At 39.5% G+C, this 20,644-nt stretch overlaps 1 long non-coding RNA gene across 1 annotated transcript; it reads right to left on the bottom strand.

The window, feature by feature from the left end:
- Positions 1 to 706: 706 nt before the first annotated feature.
- On the bottom strand, positions 707 to 19,394 carry LOC136183195 (uncharacterized). Its single transcript, XR_010669029.1, has 3 exons — positions 19,303 to 19,394; positions 6,219 to 6,389; positions 707 to 1,787 (listed from the first exon to the last, which is right to left on the bottom strand). It is a non-coding gene; the product is annotated as an uncharacterized lncRNA (long non-coding RNA).
- Between the last annotated feature and the right edge of the window lie 1,250 nt (positions 19,395 to 20,644).

The following is a 20,644-nucleotide window of genomic DNA, read 5'->3' as shown; positions in this document are numbered from 1 at the left end:
GTTTAACTTTGCACTTGCAGTCTGTCTCCTTTCCGTTCAAACTCCTCGTGGCGTAAAGTGATTTCAGGAAATCTAAATCTGTCCTCATAACTGTTTGTATTAATAACACCACTGTTGAAATGGTTAACTCCTTCATTTTCTTGAGCAACCAGAGCACTGACTCCTTCTTCTGGTCTGTGAATGTTAGAGAGGTCATAAAAAAAGGAAACACAGAGATTTTGTTTTCTAAGGTGTCTCAAGAAAAAGCTGCATGTCTATAAGTACTCATTAACTTCTCCAGAGCAACCATTGAAAGCATTCTTACAGGGAGCATACTGGTTTGGTTTGGTTTGGTTTGGTTTGGCAATATTACAGCACAGGACCATAAGAGGACAGTAAATCATTGGATCATCACTGCCACAGGTACAGGACTTTTACACCACCCGCTGCAAGAGGGAGGTATTACACATCTTACAGGTGTCCACCTACTCGTCACACAGTCTGTTTTCTTTACTTCAGGAAAACATTTAAAGAAGAGCATGTACCTACCTCCCTAAGAACAGATGTGATTCCAAGCAATCACACTACTGAACAGTAGCACTTAGTGTATGTGTGTCTCTGACATTTATTTATTTAGACTTAAAAAAAAAAAGTATTCATCACTATTGATTTTCGATGATGTCTGGATATGTAAAAAAAAAAACAAGGACATAGACCTAATTGCAGTTGTAACAAAAAGCTCATTTATTCAACAAAAAAATGCAGAAAACATAAGCTTAGCAAACATAAGCAAGGAGAAAACCAAGAGTCACGAGGGAACACTAGGAACACGTATCAACAAGGGTACGTACATGTGCAAACTGACACAGAAGGGAAGAGACATTGAGGCCTAGTCCACACACTAACGGCATTTTAGGTCACTGAAAACGCATCTTCAACCCCTTCAGACCCACATTTGTTCTGCTGGCCAAAATTATGCATGTATAGCATAACCTTGTCAACTTCAATATTAACCATGTAGTTAGAGCTAGAACATATAATAAAACAAAGAAAAGAAGCAGAAAACAGTGTACATATAAAAATAAACTTTTACAAAAAAAAAAAAAAAAAAAAAAACTGCTGTCTGTGTGTTATTTGAGGGTGAATGGTTCACAATAGTTTTAAAGAAAAAAAATCAGTCACTGCTTTTTTAATTTATTGTAGGACCAATGCTTCCCTTTGGACCCTAAAATTAAATATCGCACAACTGAGCAGTCCTGAGAAGTTGTACTCACTGGTATAGATGTAGGGTTTTATGTGTGTGTATCAATCAGTGGAATTGTATCCGTAGATTCTTAAGACATGTTTTACAAAACAGGTTCTCATTTAACACTGCAGTTGTTAAATTCTGGCTGCCGTGACACACTTCAGAGTTCTATCTTTCCATAATCCTGTCTGTTTCTGATCACACAGTATCTTCACCTCAAACACAGCATGTATAAAACAACACCTGCTCTTACATTTACAACCCACACCTGCCACTGCACTGGGGCACTATCTTATCTAAAGCCCGGTCACACCATCACTTCAAATGGCAGATTTTATTACATGGATTTTTTTATTCTTGCAGGAGCCTTTTATTTTATTTATGTTTAGCTTTGAAGCACACAATTCTACGTAAGAGCAAGCCATCTTAAGGACACTGGCCATTCAGGGAACACAAGTCAAAATCAGAGGAAGCTTTTTTTAGCTAGTCTGCTTTGTTCTCCTCTGTTGTAGTGTCAGAACTCTTTAGGAGTTTTCCTTTCTTCTTGTTCTTCTCCATCGTCCTGTGTGAGAGACAGTAAGAGGGAAACCATTACTTAAATATCTTTGTACAACCAAAATGCAAACAAAGGCACTCAGGAGTATACTCCAAAATCCCAATGTCCTCAGTTACACTGATAATCCAGTTTCTTATGTTTCTGAGATTTCTGCCAAGACCCTCGACAACTTTACACTTTAAACACCTTCATTTTGACTGTCATTGACTCTTTAACTTAAGCAAGAGCCATTCTGTCTTTTCAATTGATAGCAGGTTGTACTGAGTTTGGAGTACAAACTTTTCCTTATAGAGTTCGGGAGAGGGAGAGCTAAAATACAGAGCATCAGTTGCATTTAATGACTTAAGTAGCTGGTCTTGTTTAAGTCGTCGCATCTTATTAGTTTTAACAGAGTAAGCTATAATCTCACCTCTGATTACGACCTTAAGTGTTTCCCAGAGCAGAGATGGGGAAATATTGTCTTTGTTACTGAATTCCGTAAAATCAGCAATTGTTTTGGATATCATTTTACAGAAGTCATTGTCAGTTAGGAAAGATATGTCTAATTTCCAGGGAGGTCGACCCAAATTGTTAAGAGGAAGTAGGAGATCTAGAAGCACAGGAGCATGATCTGATTCAATTATAGTTGAGTATTCAGCCTTTGTTACAAATGGAAGAAAATCTCTATCAATAAAAAAGTAATCTTTTCTGCTATATGAATGGTGAACTGGGGAGAAGAAAAAATAGGATCGGCTTTGTGGATTAAAGAATCGCCAAGGGTCAACACCTCCTGTACGACCCATAAAAACTGATAATGATTTGGCCATTTTTGATGGGTTTATAGATTTAGCAGTGGATCGATCTAGTGTCGGATTTATTGTGCAGTTGAGGTCACCACCAAATATTAGCTGGTGTGAATTCAGATCTGGTATTAATGAGGTAGTTTTTTTGAAGTTTTCATCATCCCAATTTAGCGCATAAACATTAACCAAAACAACAGGCTTGTGAAAAAGAAGTCCAGATACCATAATAAAGCGCCCCTGTGGGTCTGAATTTACTGTGGTTGATGTATCAGAATAGCTGTTCCACAATTTCTGGAGTTTAGGTTTGAGTGGAACACATGGCCCACCCAATTTTTCCTAAGTCTGGTTTGGTCTTTTACTAGAAGGTGAGTTTCTTGAAAAAATGCAATTTCACATTTCAAATATTTAAGATGGTTAAATATTCTAGCCCTTTTAATGGGTCCGTTTAAACCCTTTACATTCCATGCGATAAAGCGTAAATTAGTTTTTCCTGTACTATTTCTGTCATCCATGATTGGCCCATAGAATAAAGTTAATGTGGCGAAGTAGGTACATAGTTCTAACAAAATGTACAGCATCATGAGTTATCTTTGTAGTATAAACAAAATGCAATACAGGTTGAGAAAATCTAGGAGTGTCCCTTCCCATAACCCCATCCCATTCACAGAACAAAAACAGAACATAAACATTTAAGCCTATACCTGTCCCTCGTTCTGAGGCAAGCTGCAGGCAAAACACAGTTTTCAAAAACTTCTGGTGAAGCAGCTTTTAATAAGTCTACCCAAGAGGGCTCCCAGCAGATTAATATGAAATGAACTTTTCCTTATTAGCAGCCTTGGTTATAAGAGCAGTCATGTGAAAGTAAAATGATAGCCAAGGGCTATAAAAAATAAAACGTAGACACACCACACTTTTTTAAAAAGTAGGTACTTGATTAACATTAGAACAACACCATGATCATGAAATTAAAATATTTGAAAGAAAGTGAGAGGGCTGCTAATGGTAACAACACAGTATGAACGAGTCCAGCACTGAGCAACAACAGGAGTGTTCATACCTTCAGTTCGATCAGGATGAGTTCACAGTTTAGTTTGACGTCACAACAACAGTCCAGGCAGATTATCATCATCATCATCTTCATCGGGTGAGTCGAAGATGAGCACATCATCTCCTTGAATTACGTGCAGCTGCAATTGATGGAACCGCAGGTTCTTCCGGTACAGAGCTTGTTTAATATCACTGAATGCAGCCCGTTTTTTTGCGAGGCCTGGGCTGAGATCTTGATATATCCTCACTGTGGCACCCTGGTACTTCAGATCGTGATTCCTAGCATAATGTACCGCTGCCTCCTTCTGTTGGAATATGGAGAAACACACCAGGAATGTACGGGGGGATTTTCTTTGGCCAGATTTAAACGTCGGGGTCCGGTGCGCTCTCTCCAGATCGGGTGGTGCAAGAAAGACGTCAGAGCCCATTATCTGCATCAACACCTCCGACATGAACTTAACCAGGTCTTTACCATCCTCACTGCCCTCGGGGATATTCAAAATGTGCAGATTGGTTCTCCGTGAGCGGTTCTCGAGGTCATCGAGCTGGTCTAAAAGGGACTGGGTTTGGGTACGGAGGTTTTTGATGGTGGATTCCGTTGAAGCCAGACGTTCAAAGAATGCCATAGAGATGAGCGCAGTAGTTGTACTTTCATACAAACATACTTTTTATAGTAGGCTACTGAACTGATAACATGGTTATTATACTTGATAATACTTGGAATGGAACTGGAACTTCAACCTGAGAAGACATCAGCTTGTGGATGTTTTCATGAATTATCATTTCGATGAGCAGCCTTGAAGCAGTTTCGGTGTGGCACAAAGCACAGGTGGATGTTGCACTTGTCACAAAAGACGTGTGTTTTTCCTGTACAGTATGGCATCTTGCATCTGGTAGCCTCTTTCTTTTCATCATAATTTGGCATGTGGTCAACCATGTCATGCTGCACTTCAGGTATAGAGGCCTTACATTCTAAACTGGTCTGTGAACTGGTCTGCGGGGCACATGCTGTGGTTCTGGAGACATACTGGGTCTTCCACGTTTTGCTGCCACTGTTTTATGGACTCTCACCAGACACTGGGCCGCGTTCATCTTGAAATGGAGGAGATCCTGGATGTCTTTGGTCTGGATATTGGCCCTCTAGGCATCCAGCCTGTACTCCAACTAGCTGTTGACCACAGCCATCTCAAAAGCATGTGTGATCATTGCCCACTTTTCCACATAGTGGAAAATAAATGTGTTTAGATGATTTAGCTTTTAATAGCCTACTGTTTATATATTTAGGGGGATATTGTTATTGTCTTCTATTGTAAAATTGTGTGAAAATATAGTCATATAGTCAAATTATCAAGGCATCTCTACTTGTCACAACGTTTAAATCACGAGGAACAGGACCTAAGTGTAGCACTAAACAGAAAAGATTAATTTAAACCAAAGAATAGGGCAAAATGCAGAGCATAAGCTTACATTAAGTTCCAAAATAAAGTTACTCAAAAGTCCAACTGAAAAATCAAAACGGAAGAGGAGCAAAATAAAAAGGAATAACTAAATAAAGGGGGCAATCAAACACAGGTGGGACAGACAAGACACAGGTGAAAATTATTAAGGCAATCAAAAAGGGAGGGAAACACACAAAGGAAGGAAGGAAGACTAGCTATGATACATAGATGAAATAACTACAAAATAAAACAGGTAAACATAAAGAACTGAACTTGGAAATAATACAATAAAAATGCACAGTAGTGAAAAAAGCCACACTGGGATAGAACATGACCAAAAAGACAGGAAATTAAAATAACTAATCAATAGTAAACCATGACACTACTGACCAACAAAATATTCAAATTTGTATGTGTTTTTCCCTGGGTGCAAGCCCCTAAACGGCGTTGTTGGTTTTGCTGTTTCATTGTAGGCTACTTTTTTCCTCGACCACCCCATACTATATTCAATCTTATGGTTACACCCATTCACACACTGATGGCAGTGGATGATTTTAACGTGACCATCAGAGGTAACTAATATCATTCATACACATTCATACGCCGATGAAGCAGCAGCAGGAGCAACCGGCTCTACCAACTGATTCACAGCCGCCTCACTTGAGGTTTACTGAAAAAGCAATATGGCGACTGCTACTAATGGGCCTCAAAAGTCTGCTTCACTAGCAAAGGGTGACATCACTCAGACTATGTCCATGTTTATAAACAATGTACTCAGACATCTTTACTCTAGTAAGATGTTCATTGCAAACCATAAATTGTGTGTTATTTGTATTTTTTACATTAGCAACAATCTCAATACTGAATACAACTGATTTCTGATATGTCTGACATCAGTGTGGATCTGTGAAGACCTGCTATCTGCAATTAGAATGTAATGTGTAGGAGTCATCACAGGAGAAAAATATAGGTTTCCAATTGTCTTTTCATCAAGAGGTTAAAGCTAATCTTAAAATGTATGTTGTTGATATAGATTAAAAACATTATGAACAATAGTTCAATATAAATAATATTGAACTGGCATGGTGTAAGAATCTTACCTTAGCCAGCATTAATACAAACATTACAGTCCGTTTTCAGTTTTTTTGTTGTCCCCCTACAACACCCACCATGTTGAACAGCACAATGCCTCCCAGGTCTTGTGGCAGCAGGCGACTGAATTTGGTACCTCACTGGTCAGGGTGCGGTTGAGCAGATACTCCACCTGCCACGTCACCTCCTGTCCCCACTGAATGACCATCAGCCCATTCACCTCCAGGTCCACCTACAGCACTCGTACCCTGCAAGGAGAAAGAGGGAGACGTGTGTCAGGAGAGGATTTAGATAGCAGAGGATGATAAAAAAGGAGAGGAAAAGAAAGATAGGAGGAAATGGAAAGGCCAAATTGATAAGGATAAGAACATGAAGAAAATGAAGACATTACAGATGTAGAAAGAACTGCAGGGCAAGTGGACTTCATTTGTATATCCTTTGGTTGACTATAAAGATTTATTCTATGTTAACAGGAGCTTTTGGTGTTTCTTAAAAATGGCCTTAAAACTGCAGCTGAGAATGCATGTACATTTCAGTCAGCTGTAAAGAAAAACAAAACTAATGTTTTATTAGTAAAGGTATCACACGTGGATGTCTAAACACCACATCCCTTATCTCCCAATCTGATATAAAACTAATTGAGGCTAAATGTTGGCTAAAAAAGCAATTTGTTTTTCCTCTTGCAATATGGAGCTGCTCTAACAGACTGAAGAGGCCGAGCCAATGACTTTCTCTCAGTTGATGGCGATGCAAACAAAAGCAGAAAAAACAATGGTTGCAAAAAGAAAATCCTCCAAACTTATTTGATTTGCTGCAGCGCTGAGGTTTGATTAAGACGCAGTCACTCCCTCAGGTGATCTTTGTCACAGTTGGCTTTAGTTTCAAGTTTTTCTTAACACTCTTACTCTTCTTATTTCTGTCTTAAGAAGTTTGTTTATTTTCTAAGTGTTCACCCATTTAAACAAGTCTGCAGAGAGCGCACACCGAGCATGAGGAGGAGGTGTTTAGAGGGAAGATCTAAGGATGTCCTGGAACATATTTTTTGGCCCAGTCTGTATTTAAAGCTCCCTCTCTTTATGTGTTCTCACTTCAGAGGCCATGCCTCACTTCAAAGCTCAGATTTAAAGACCCTCTGTGGTAGAAAAGTTGCAGGCAGAACCGTTTTGAGGCTGAAAATCAATGTGGATAGAAACAACTTGAATAGCAGTTGTTGTTCAGGTGGGTAAAGCATTCCTGCTTCAGTGGGTAGCCTAATGTTGAGAATTATACTTCTTGTGTTTCCAAATAGCACTGAGAAGCTTTAGCTCGGGGTGATCACTGATGAATAATGGTGTTAACAGTTCTCACTGTGCGAATAGATTGAGATGGAACTCTGTCTGAACACAGAGGAGTCATACAGGTGTACTGGAGTGTGGTTGGTGTGTAGTCACCATATCTCCTGCTTTTAAGAGGAACCCTAGTTACTTTAGAGGATACACTGGATAAAGGATAGTTTTTATAATAACCTAAGTATGATAAAGTGTTAAAAAATCTACAATAGCTATGTTTGTTGAATGATTTATCAGGCAACCAATGGAGCTGGGATACAAAACAATTCTTATGATGGCGTAAATGTGTGTGAGGTAAATTGGGATAACAATCATGCAAACATGTTTATCAGAAACTTCTTTATACACTTATTTTTACCTCATTATATATCATGACCTTTGATTTTAAATGCTAATTTCAAAAATCACACTAAGCATCCCCTGGGGACAAAGTTTGACCTCTTATCTCTTCGCTGATCTTGTCCTGTGCTTGAGTAAGTTGTGTTTACTGATGAAAAATCTCCTTCTGCCAAGTTTGAACCGTCAAATATATCCCTAACTCTGAATCTTGGCTGTAGAAAATGACACCAACCCGCTGAAAGCAGTAACGAATAAGAATAACTTCACAGAAGAAAATATCTTCTATCTTAAGGTCTTGTTTGCTTTTGTAAGGCCGGGGACTTTTATTGTGAAGAACTTGTCGGAAATAGTATGTGTTTATCATCGAACGAACGCAGCTTTAGCGGAGGTGCACTTATTAGCGGTGATTCTCTATGACGCTGTGTCGGGAGTCTACTGTGTTTACAGCCGCTCACTTTATTACGAGTCACTGCCACAGCCCTCTTCTTTTAGTTATCCTGGACTTAAGACAGCGCGGCATCAGTTTAAACACACCCTTAGCTGTAATGAAGATGCTAACCCGTGCTGCGGTCTGCCAAAGAGACACCGAGACTCTGCTCATAAAGTCAGCAAGCACAGGAGCTCAATTTACGTTGTTTTCTGTCACAAATCTCTCTGTTAGCCTACATTACTTTCATTACACACCACCATGTGTGTATAGGTAAAACGAACTAGCTCAACGCTGCGCAAAACAACCACATTTAACGGTTAGCAGATGCTTTTTTCTAACCTTCATCAGCATCGATTGCGTCCTGTCCCTGCATCTATGCATTAATCGTCTAGTCTCCATCGTGATGCATCGATTAAATGATTAATTTCAACAGCCCTAGAATGTTTAGTTTATGCGGTATGGAGGGTAAAAGGTGCCCGTGAGAAATTGTGAACTGAAGGCCTGTTTTCTTTTATTCAATTGTGGGGTTTTCCTGGATTAATTTCAAATGTTATTTGTTAGAAATAGAAATTTGTGAAATACAAAACTGGTTACCAACATTCTGTGTGGTGTGTTTAATTAATTGTCCACCAGCTCAAAGAGTCTAATCTTACATTATCCTTTCACACATTAATTTGTTACATTTTGTTGTTTATATTTTGATGATTTATTATTTCTAAATACATATTTATTTAAACTAACTTTTGTATCCTGAGTGTTACACAGGCTATGTGGCCCATTGACTAACGTTAAGTAACAAAAATTATCAAAAGAACTTCAATTTCTATTCTTGCACAAAATATATAAATTCAAGCACTTTCAATGCCTTGATTATTATTCTTGCAAGGATTTCAAGGACCGGTGGGAACCCTCTATTATAGTAAATCATATTATATTGTACATAATTGTTTTTAATGATCGGACGTGTAATCAAATTATTTATTCATTTCTTGCACTGCACTGTAACTTTTGTTACCTGTCTATTGTAGCTTGTTTTTAATTTCTATCATCTGTGCTCTTTAAACTGTGTCACAATGCTTTGAATGTTTTATGTAAAGCACTTAGAATTGACTTGATTGTTTATAAATGTCTTTCAATTTATTTGGAAAATGGCAGAATATTGATTGCTGTCTTTAGTGCCCTTTTTCTCAAACAAGGTTTGGTGACAGTCGACATTTGGAAGACCGTGTCTCATAGAATATCTGGAGTAGAAAAATAATTTTGGTATTGCTGTAAAGACTTTCCTCTTTACAGCCATGCAGAAAACTCAAAATGATGGAGCAGGTCACATATTAGCTGCTCTGTGGTAACCATGGAAACAAACAGAGCAGCAAGACTGCAGTAGAACAGAATGTTTGGCAACCATCTATTTTGTTTATTTACAAAAGTTCAAAACAACAACCCTGGAACATCAAAGGCGATGATGTCACAGAATGTTTTATGACATCACTTGCAAAAGTTTATGAATAGAAGTTATTTTTCCTTGTCGGGTAATTCTGGAAATTGCAGCAGGTGTTGAACCCATCAGGATATCAAGCATTAGAATCGCTCTTTATTCTTTACAATCCCAGTGAGAAGAAACAGAGATGGCACAAGCAATGGAGAACAATTCTGTTAAAAAGATAGAGGATGAGGCTCTTCAAAACGAGATAATTGAACTCCAATTGGATTTCAATCGGGAGCATGAGGATGCAAAGTTTTGTGTAAGGAAGTTATGGGAGATTCGAATGGACTACTGGACCCCATTATGTTTGCTGACGTCTGATAGAAACACAGTCAACGCCCTTCGCCAGGAGTTATTCCATGTAATACGATGTCCACAACCAGAGGTTTCAGAGAGGCTGGTGGAAGAGGCAGATAACGAGATGAAGAAGGAAGCTCTCAAAGAAGAAATTGAGACACTTAAATGTATATTAGAACAGGAGAGGAGGAGAGCGAAGCATTGTGAAGAGTTCTTATGGGACCTTGGAATGCGCTACTTTACCACCTTATCGATGAAGAGGTCTGATAGAGATACAGTCAACGCCATTCGCCAGGATTTACAACGTATCAAACAAATTCGACGAACACACAGTTCAGAGAGCCTGGTGGACGAGACGGTAAAAGAAAACACACAGCAGCAGGGCTGCATGAGCACTAAGAGGGACACAGAGAATACCATTTTCCAGGACAAAGCAGCAGGAGCTGAAAGAGAGCAGCTTGAGCAGCAGAATGAAGGCGCCTTAAATAATGTGAAAAGTATGGAAAGAAAACTAGCCACCAGAGCTGATGAGATGATAGGAAATAACACACAAAAGTTAGCAAAAAACTTGAGGAGATTGTTGAGGAGGTATAAAGTGAGAGCTGAACCAGCACCTGAGCCTCCTCAGGGGATGGAAGATCACATCAAGGAGCCGACACACACCCAAACTACAAAGACAACTCAGACCCCAATTACAGAGAGACAAAGGCTTTTGCGGTGGAAAAGTATTAAGAACATCTTCAAAAGTGGCACAGACACAGATGATTAAGTGGAGAAAGAATACAGATGACAGAGAAGTGGAATCCTGTCACTTTAGCTAGGCTTAAGACATACTTTTGAACAAACTCCAGAAAGGCGTGTGGGTTCTCTCCGGGTGCTCTGGCTTATCCCACGATCCAGCTAAACTGTGGTTTCCTCCACAGTTTAAAAAGTTCTTTTGGCCCTTTCTGGGCCGTTCTCCACATAAACTCTTCTCCAGGTTCTCCATCTTCTCCCACCCTCTGGCTACGGTCTTATCTCCACATTTTAAAATGTTAACTGTGCCCGTCATTCAAATGTAAACCCAAATAAAATTAAAATAAAACAATTGAACGTAGAGTTGAAAATGTATTTATTTTGTTCAACCTCATCGACTGCCATTCCTGTTGTTATGAAGCTTTTTCTTTGCTCTATTCCTCCTAGGTAAATATATTCACATGGTTTTCAAAGAGGTGTGTTGTTAACTTATATGGTTTATTGGAGGGGTTTCTGAATGCAAAAATGTCCCCGAACATGCAAGAACATGTGAGATTTATCAACACTGATCACCTACCGATGTGCGTACGATCACCGTCCACACCTTTGATAAATACAGATTTTTTTTTGTACTTTTAAATTTCATTAGTAAGACAGAATTAAGAACACTTTCTACGCACTGCTGATAAATGAGGCCCCAGTGGTCTCATTGATAAAGCTGCGTGGAGTTCATACTAAAAATGTACGTAGATTAGTGCCATGTTCTGCCCTCTACACGGCCACATTCTTCCATAAACAGTCAATGCAAAACAGCTTGTATGATACAAATGCATACAAACGAAGGGGCAGATCAAAAGTTTCCAGTGCTGGATCGCGGCGAAAATCGAAGTGTAGACAAAGAAAATGAACTTTCTGACCCAGAAATGGAGGAGCTTGTGAATGAAGTGAAGGATAAAATGGGCATATCGGTTGTTTGCTGCAACAGGAGGATCACAAACTTAAGAAAAATCAGAGAATGACACCACGTCACTGCTGCATCCACGCTGTCCTCCTCCAGTGCCAAAACATTCGCCGCTCATAATTACGCACAAGTGTCTGAAATGTTTATATGTTAAAGGTCCCATATTATGCTTTTTCTGGTTTTTTATGCTCTTTAGTGTGTTTTCCAAGTGTCCTGGTGCATGTTTAGGCACATCTATGTGCAAAAATTCAAAGTCTACGGAAACGCGGCTTCTCCTACGTCCTCCTGTTAGCTGTAGCATTAGCCGCATGTAATGCTCGGTTCTAGCCCCCCTCGATAAAAATTTGTCAGTCCGACATCATTGTCTGTGTGAGATCACTGATTAATGTTTTTGCTCCCTCAGACGGAGCCAGTGGCTGCATTCTCTATATGGTAAAAGAGGCGGGACATTTCCGAGAACCGTGCTGAGCGACTGACCAATAACGATAGAGCAGATCGGCAGACCAGTCAGAGCAGACTTGGCCCACGTGGGGTTTAACAGTGGGGGCTCAGCAGACGGACTCAGAGCGTAGAGGGAGCAAGGAGGAGCAGTACATGAAAACAGACACTTTTTTCGGACTTTATCTATTGTGAACGTACAAAAGTAGGTACATAGATTAAATATACGAACCCCAAAAAGGGCATAATATGGGCTTTTTAAGGCTCACAAGCCCAGTGAGAAGAAAGAGATGGATGAGGAAAGGGATGAATTGGAGAACTTTGTTTTGCCAGAAATCATGGGGGAAGATGGAGACTTCCTGAGAGAAATAGATGATTTAATTGAACAAAGGAGAGCAGAAAGAGAGCGGCTTGAGCTGCAGGGTGAGGCCTCAGGTCGGGCTCCTGCTGCTTAAGAGGGACACAAATAAAAACAAAGATGTTGTTCATTTATTTATATTGTATGTTTTGCTTTTACGTATTTTTACATGTATTTATTAAACTAGACAGCAAAACAATTCCTACATGTAAACTAATAAGCATCATTCAATGTGGTCAGTGAATAGAATTTTTGCCATGGTGATGAATTGACAAAGTTCCAGTGTCACTGTCATACCTTTAATATTTTGCCAACTGTGTAGAAAATGCAAAAACGGGAGAAGGACCAAAGACTCCAGACTTTACCCCTGCTGAGGAGCTGGCCCTCCAGGCCTATTATAGATTTTTTTAAGAGACAGTCGGCACACTGTAAGCCCGGTTATCAAATTAAGTATACATGTATGAGTAGCTTTTAGCAGTACTCATGGCACCTACATGATTCACAGAAACTTAATAAAATTTTGTTTAAATAAAAAATGTCACAATTTTCTGCATGTTGGTCCTCCTTGGTTTTCGTTTTGTGCCACTCTAGCTTTACGTTTGATGGATTCGTGACACTGAATTTCGTGACAATATTTTGACTTTTCGTGAGTTCCTCAATGGATGCATTAGCAGTTATCTGCTTTGAGGTGGCTTGGTTTCTATTTAAGCATTCATGTTAACAGATCCAAGCCTTCACGTTTACCCATCATTTTAGCATATTTGTTTGTTTGTAACCCGTGTACAACCTTAATCTAATAACGATAAAAATAATACATGTACGAGCTGTGCTGCTTGGAGCCACTGTACGCTCTGCAGCAGACAGAGAGAGAGAGACACAGGTCCTGCTGTCTCCTCACATGCACTGATTGCAGTACGATGTCTCAAGTTAAATATCAAACGAATTATGCAGTTGTTTAAATGGTTTGGTGCCGTTGATTCCAGTCAATATTGTTCTGCACTCCCTTACGCTGTTTTGGTGCTGAATTAAATGTAATATAGTCACGAGTATTTGGGTAGCTGGCTGTCTTGGTTCCAGGTGCCAATCTCTTAATGGGATTTTGTGAATAATCAAGGGAGGATTTGAAAGGGGAAATTTACTTCCCGAACCAGAGCCCAATGTTGCCAGATCTCGCGAGAGAAACAAGCCCAAAACAAGCAACCTGGCTCCTCAAATAAATAAAATGAAGCCCAACAGGTGACCTAACCTACCACATAGTGTAAAAGAGAGGCCACTTGATAACAGTACATGTATATATATATATATGTATCTATATATATATATATATATATATATATATATATATATATATGATGATGATGATATGATGATATTTTAACTGGTGACGAATTGTTTGAAAAGTCAAAAGCTGCTACACTTTCATATTTGATTTACTGTGTTCATGAATTAAAATAGCAGCAGCAGTAGTGTATATATATATATATATATATATATATATATATATACACACACACACACAAACATGTACTGTTATCAAGTGGCCTCTCTTTTTTATATATATATATATATATAGATAGATAGATAGATAGATAGATAGATAGATAGATAGATCGGGCGGGCAGGCTATCCAAGGAAAGAGGGTTGTGGACGAATCCTGGAAAAGGACAAACTAACCATTGTGATCGTGTTTGGAGAGTTGGGAGTGAATCAGTAGGGGTTCATACAGGGAGCAAAGCAAGCCCAAACAAGCAACTGCACTTTAGAAAACAAGCCCAAAAACCCAATGACGATATTTCATTTGCTTATGGTGCCATTCCAGCAAGCGACTTTACAGAAAAACAAGCCCAAAGTCACTTATAACAAGCAGACCTGGCAACACTGCCAGAAAGTTAAAGAGTAACTAAACCCTAAAGCCACTTTTTTCAACTATAAACCTCTGTATTTGAGTATTAAGTAGTGTTATAGATCAATCCAAGTCCCAATCTCGACATTTGAGTACAAAGTATTGAAATATATAATACCCAACTCGGCGAACTGTGGGGACTCAAGTGTACGTGTGTATTTGTGTGTGTGGGGCAAACATTGTATCATGTTGCGGCTGATAACTGATAACATGTTGCGGCTGATAACTGATAACATGTTGCGGCTGAGTGGGCGAGTTTAACCCCCCCCCCCCCCCCCCCCAAGTTGATAAATTCTCCTGCTTACTCTGCTCCGGTCCCCGGCATCATAACGTGCCTCTTGCACACACCTGCCGAACACACACACTCACCTCATACTCTCTCTCCTCAGTCGCTCCCCCCCCCCACACACACATGCGCACTGAGCCCTGAGCCACTGTGTGTGTGTGTGTGTGTGTGTGTGTGTGTGTGTGTGTGTGTGTGTGTGTGTGTGTGTGTGTGTGTGTGTGTGTGTGTGTGTGTGTGCAGGAGCTGAAAAGTGGATGGCCCCACTCAGTTGTAGGTTATATGCAAGCTTGTTTCGCTGCAGCATTGGCTGGTTCTGCCAAAACCGCTCTTACCCACAGAACAAACACACCTAGGAGATAAACATGAAAAGCAGAAAAAACACAACTTGAAACAAAACTTTAGTTCACACAGTGAGTTGATTAAAAGAAATGAAATGATTCTAATTCTATCAAAAACATAGAAATTGACATGATGTTGTTCAAAAGAGATCAGGCATATTTGGAGGCATATTTATGAGACAGCATAAAATCCAATGTTCTCCAATGAAACAGCTTTGACAAAAAAAGTCTAAATTTGCAGGGCTTAGTATTATATGGTTTTGACGTTTAGTCTGAGATGTGTAAAATCAAATATATATGTTTGTTTGTAATAAATTACAGTGTTTTACAAACCTCACACTGAAAGTTCAGACGTGGCTTATGATCAGTTTATAGATTTTTAATAAACAGAGCAGGGAGGGTGATGTGCAGACAGAAGGGTAAGCACACACAGGAGCGGTTTGGACAGCATCAGTGTGTTAACAGAGACAGCAGTCTGCCATGCCATGTAGTAAACATACTAACTAACTAACATACTAATACATATTAACTGTAGTTTTAAAGTTCTTATAGCTGATGATATCATTTGTCCCTGATGTCAGAGGGTGCTGCAGCACCCTTAGCACCCGTAGGCTAGCTTCTTCCCGTGTCCCTGATGTCACAGCTGGCTTGAAGGCCTCGATGACATTAATAATTATGTATTAAAAAAATGTTATTCTACCTATTGAAATCCGTTTATCCACTAATCTGGAGTCAGAAAACAAAGCCCAATACTTACGGTTCAGCTCACGTTTCCGTCGGCACCACAGACGACCGTGTTTTTTGTGACAGATCACAGATGCAGAAATAAAGTCCTGTCTCTTCAACTGCACAAAGAGAATCCAGGCACGTAAGCTAACTCAACGTTTCTTCCTATTAGGGAAACATTATTTAAACAATATTTAACCATCTTAATGATTGGTCAAATTAAATGTTATACAATGGAAGAAACACAATAAACACGACCCGAAACCCCCGCTCTCACCCACTACCACTCTGGATCAAAGCAGAGTCAGAGAACGCGAGTCCCCCATGCAACGTCATGTGACGCGATGTTGAAAAAAAAGATCGTTCTAAACAGCTATACTGAAAACGACCACTTTCTCCTCTAATTCTTTGCCCTTTTATGTTGTATAACACAACAAATCTAACATTGACTTATTCTACAGCCTTTATCAGACAATGTTAAGTGTTAATTTACTAAAAACTTTAACCTGCAATATGCTCTTTAAAAAGCACAAGAAAGACCTGAAACAATGAGTAAGCCACAGGCCACTTCTCTGATTCCTTTTCGGCTCTGGTTGAGTGCAATATACATCCACGGAGATATTTTGTTTTTTTAACATCAGTATACTATAACTTTACCTTGTGATTCTGCTTTAATGGCTTCATTGAGATATATTCATATACAGCCATATATAGAATCTACATAGGGCAGATCCGTGGGCAAACGCTGATGGGACACAGGCTGGGGTCTGATCAAGCCTGGTCGGGTCGCCTGGGCGAGGGTGTCTGATGTTGAAAGACCCGAAACACCCAATGACCCCAGGTTACATCACTGATGATGTGTCCCAACGCATCCGCAAGATGTATCTTTCACCTGTCAATCTGGCCTCGCCAGTGACGCTCAGGAACAGACTGGGTGGCAACCAGGGACAGTTTGGTGACGACTGGAAAGACAGATGAGAGCCCCAACTGGACGGCTCTAACAGTATCGACCCATGCGAAGGGAAATTCAACCATGAATGCAGGATGCGTCTGCAGAAAAGTGTGCAAGAACCCGCGTGGCCTAAAAATACATCTGGCCAGGATGAAGTTCAGGGAGCAGGAGAACATATTGCAACGCACAGGATATGATCCTGGTGAGACGCAGGAGGAGCCTGGCCAGGAATCACCTCACAGAGGCCAGTCCCTCCAAGCAGTAGAGCCTCCGAACCCCTGCAGAACAGTCCAACACAAGCAGATCAAGTGGCCTTTCATCTAACAGCCTGTGGTCACAGTTTAACACAGACGTGAGCTAAATCTTGTCTGAACAACCCCGGTCGGGTCGCCTGGGTGAGGGTGTCTGATGTTAAAAGCCCCGAAACACCCAATGACCCCAGGTTACATCACTGATGATGTGTCCCAGCGCATCCGCAAGATGTATCTTTCACCCAGAAAACTACTTCACATTTGAAGATTTGCTACTTACCAATGTTTCTTTATGTTACTTTAATGGATCTCAAAGTGCAGCCAGGGTGAAGAGAGTGCGCCTTTATTTCACTTGTATTGTTTAAAGCTAGTGGTTTGTGCTCCAATTTACCCATCCATCAGTCTGTCTAATTTCTTTCACTTATCCAGGGCCACTCTGCTCCATCAAGCTGCACATTAAGATCCATTCATGTCCAAAACAGAATCGTTGATAGGTAGCAATTGTTAAGTAGTCTTGAACCTGTTAGTAATTTTAGTTTTAAAGGGGTGTTATCAGCAATGTAGATTGAAACCCTTTTCACATGAGCACTCCTGAAAATTTCTAGAAAATGTCAGACAGGCTGCTCAAAAAATCTTCATGACTTTCACGTTTGCACACACACATCGTGCTTGTTCTCGAAATGTCTCCAAACATGACTTTTTGTTGTTTTCACATTTAAGACAACAGATTGGTACAACTGGAAAGGTTGTGTGCAGCTCAGCTAAGGCAGGATATGACACACATAAGGCTATTCAAAATAATAGTAGCCAAATAATATAATGAATGGCTGCACATTTATACAGTTAGAGGAAGTAAAATACTTGGAAACGACAATAACACATACAAATCAAAAGTTACAAAATATATATATTTTTGCTTTTGTTTTGGCAAAGCCACAGGGAGCAACTGGAGAAGGGCAAGAGCACTGCAATGATGGTCCAAAGAAGCAGTTTGCCGACCCCCGACTAGGGTGCTGCCTGGAAAAATTCTGGGTAAAGCCAGAGTGAAAAATGTGGCTATTTGTGTTCTCACATGCACCTCATCTCCAAAACTTCAGGAAGTTTTCAGTAGTTTTATGCATGTTTGAAAGCACTCTTTATTCCTCCGGACCGTGTGTTATAGCATTTGGTATCTACGCTAGTAAGCCAAGGTGTCATATGACTGAGATGCCTTAAGTTTAATTTAATTGCTTATAAGGAAATGAGGCATGACATGACTAGTAGCAAACACTTGTACATAGTTTAATACCAACATGATAGCAACTGGTTTTATTAGGACTGGATGGCTTGTAGCAATGGCCCAGTTACCACACTCTGATTGGATCCCAAAAATGGCTCTTCTCAGTGTACACAGTCTCCAAGTATGTTGGAAGACTTGCTCTCAGTGACATGTTTAGAACAGTTCTCTGGTCCAAAGGGATGAAAGATGAAGTGGTGAGGATATGCAAAACACTTTATTTAAGACCGAATGTGACTGCTGGATCATTGAGTGTGCTGGAAAATATCTAACACTCCTCCATTACGCAGATGATTTGATCAACAAAACTAGTGTCGCTCTCTCTGCATTTCTGATGAGTGCCTGTGAGTAAAAAACAAACCAGTCAGAAAAGGACCCGAGGAGACTGATGTGATCGTTTAATTTGGACGAGAAATTTTAAAAGGAGTCAAAGGTCGTCAGGGGAGATACAAAAAAAAACATATAAGAGGATGTGAGGATGCCAATGAGTTCAAGACAGTCAAATAACAGAGATATTTTATTTTATTTTAGACATTTTTTGGTGTATTGGCAAGGAATGTGAAGATTAGCTATTATCACAAGGTTCACAGGTTCTTTTACAGTGTCTTTCACCATATTGCAGAGGAAAGAAACTTGTTGTACTGCCCTTTCTGCACGTTCCAATGCACAGGATTTGACAGCCAGATAACACTCAAACAAAAGTCCTCCAATAAAAAACACAAGGCTTGTCTTTTCTTGATTTTACTTGAGTTCCTTTCGTTTTGTTTTGTTTTTGTAAAACTGCAATATTACAAAGAGAATAACAATATTTCGGTACAGATAACAAGTATAGATTTACAAAGTGTAAGCATTGCTATCTAAATTCAAGCAAGCACAGAAATGCATAAAAATGCTAATTCAACACAAAACTACATGCTATCATAACCATGAGGAAAACAGTTAGCTACTACATTTAGCATTAGCTGAGAGCACATGAAAGACAAAAACAACTAAAAGTTTCTGACTTGAATTTTGTGTTAATATCTCGACATTTTTATAATGAACTGAACATAAAACTTACAGACAAATGGTCTCCAAGGCAGAAGCGTCGCAGAAAACCATTCAGCAGCAACATGCATCCTCTGTTTCTCTCTGTCCCTCTGACTGCTTCACTGCAGCATGTGACTTAATGAACTAACTACCCACAATGACCAGTAGATGGCAGTATAAACCATGAACTAATGTAAAAATGAAATGTTTTTAATCTTTTAAATCTAACTTTTTATGACAACTTTTATTGACTAACATTTTTAACTTCATTCAAATTACTGACTTCAAAATAAAGGCAGCACACTTGTGATAAAGCCAACGTTATAAATTTTACACCTGGAGAACTGTGAGAAAATATCAAGTAGGATAAAAAAAATGTATAAAGTAGTATAAAGGTTAGGAGCTTAAATTAAATCATCTAACAGGGAGAGTTGAAGGGTGCAAAACATCAGTGGGGAAGGTCAAATATGTGCCAGTGTATAAAGATAACGTTAAGTTACTGAGTTAGTGTAATAGAGGGAATGTAAAGGTGGTCAATGGTGCAGAAACATGTTTAAAACCAGGTCGATTACTGTGGATCATTGTGGAAATGTTCTTGTTGTGAGGTGAATGTTTGTTTCCAATACTGTTTTCAAAGGGAATCTGATTGATAAGGGAATGTTTTTACTTTTCACTGACAGACTCCCACTCTCTCAGACTTTAATCATCTCCATAATAAATAAATTTCCAGAGGAAATAACTGACCATGAAAATAAAATATTTATTTTCATTTGGTTGTTGGTATCTTGTTGATCAAATATAAAACTTAGGAGTGATACACCATCATATTGATTTACAAAACGTATGCTTCATAGTTTGTTGTTAATCCTCATGTCAGTTTTTATTAATCCCAGCTCATCCCATACTGAGTCTTTAGAAAATGACGGTTTATGATTGGTTGTTGAGAGTCGATGTACATTTTAAGGTCTGTCTGTTCACTGTTATTAAACTCTAGTGTTGTTGTGAAGTTTCATAGAAGTCCCATCCTCTTCAATGTCCAATCAATGTCAGTGATCTGCAATATCGAGTGGTGTCTGTCACTAATGTCTGTCCTCTCTCCTCTAAGCCGCAGTTAGGGCTATAAGGGCAATCCTTGAGATACTGGCACAGAACTATTACCGGTTTGACCGAGGAAATTCTTCATTTAAGAGACATGAGACACACCTTGTGCGTATAGCCCTGAGGTTCTTTGCTGCAGGTACACTTACCTATATATTCTGTTGCGTCTCAGCAAGAACACACTCTGTGCTGTAACACATGATTCCTTGTGAAGCTGGTATTCCCAAATCACTTGACAACTGAGACCATATAAGCAGGTTTTTATAACATTGATG

Source organism: Labrus bergylta, chromosome 17, assembly GCF_963930695.1.
Source record: "Labrus bergylta chromosome 17, fLabBer1.1, whole genome shotgun sequence".
NCBI classification, from domain to species: domain Eukaryota; kingdom Metazoa; phylum Chordata; class Actinopteri; order Labriformes; family Labridae; genus Labrus; species Labrus bergylta.
The sequence above is the reverse complement of the archived record's forward strand: the minus strand, read 5'-3'. Positions and strand labels throughout refer to the sequence as shown.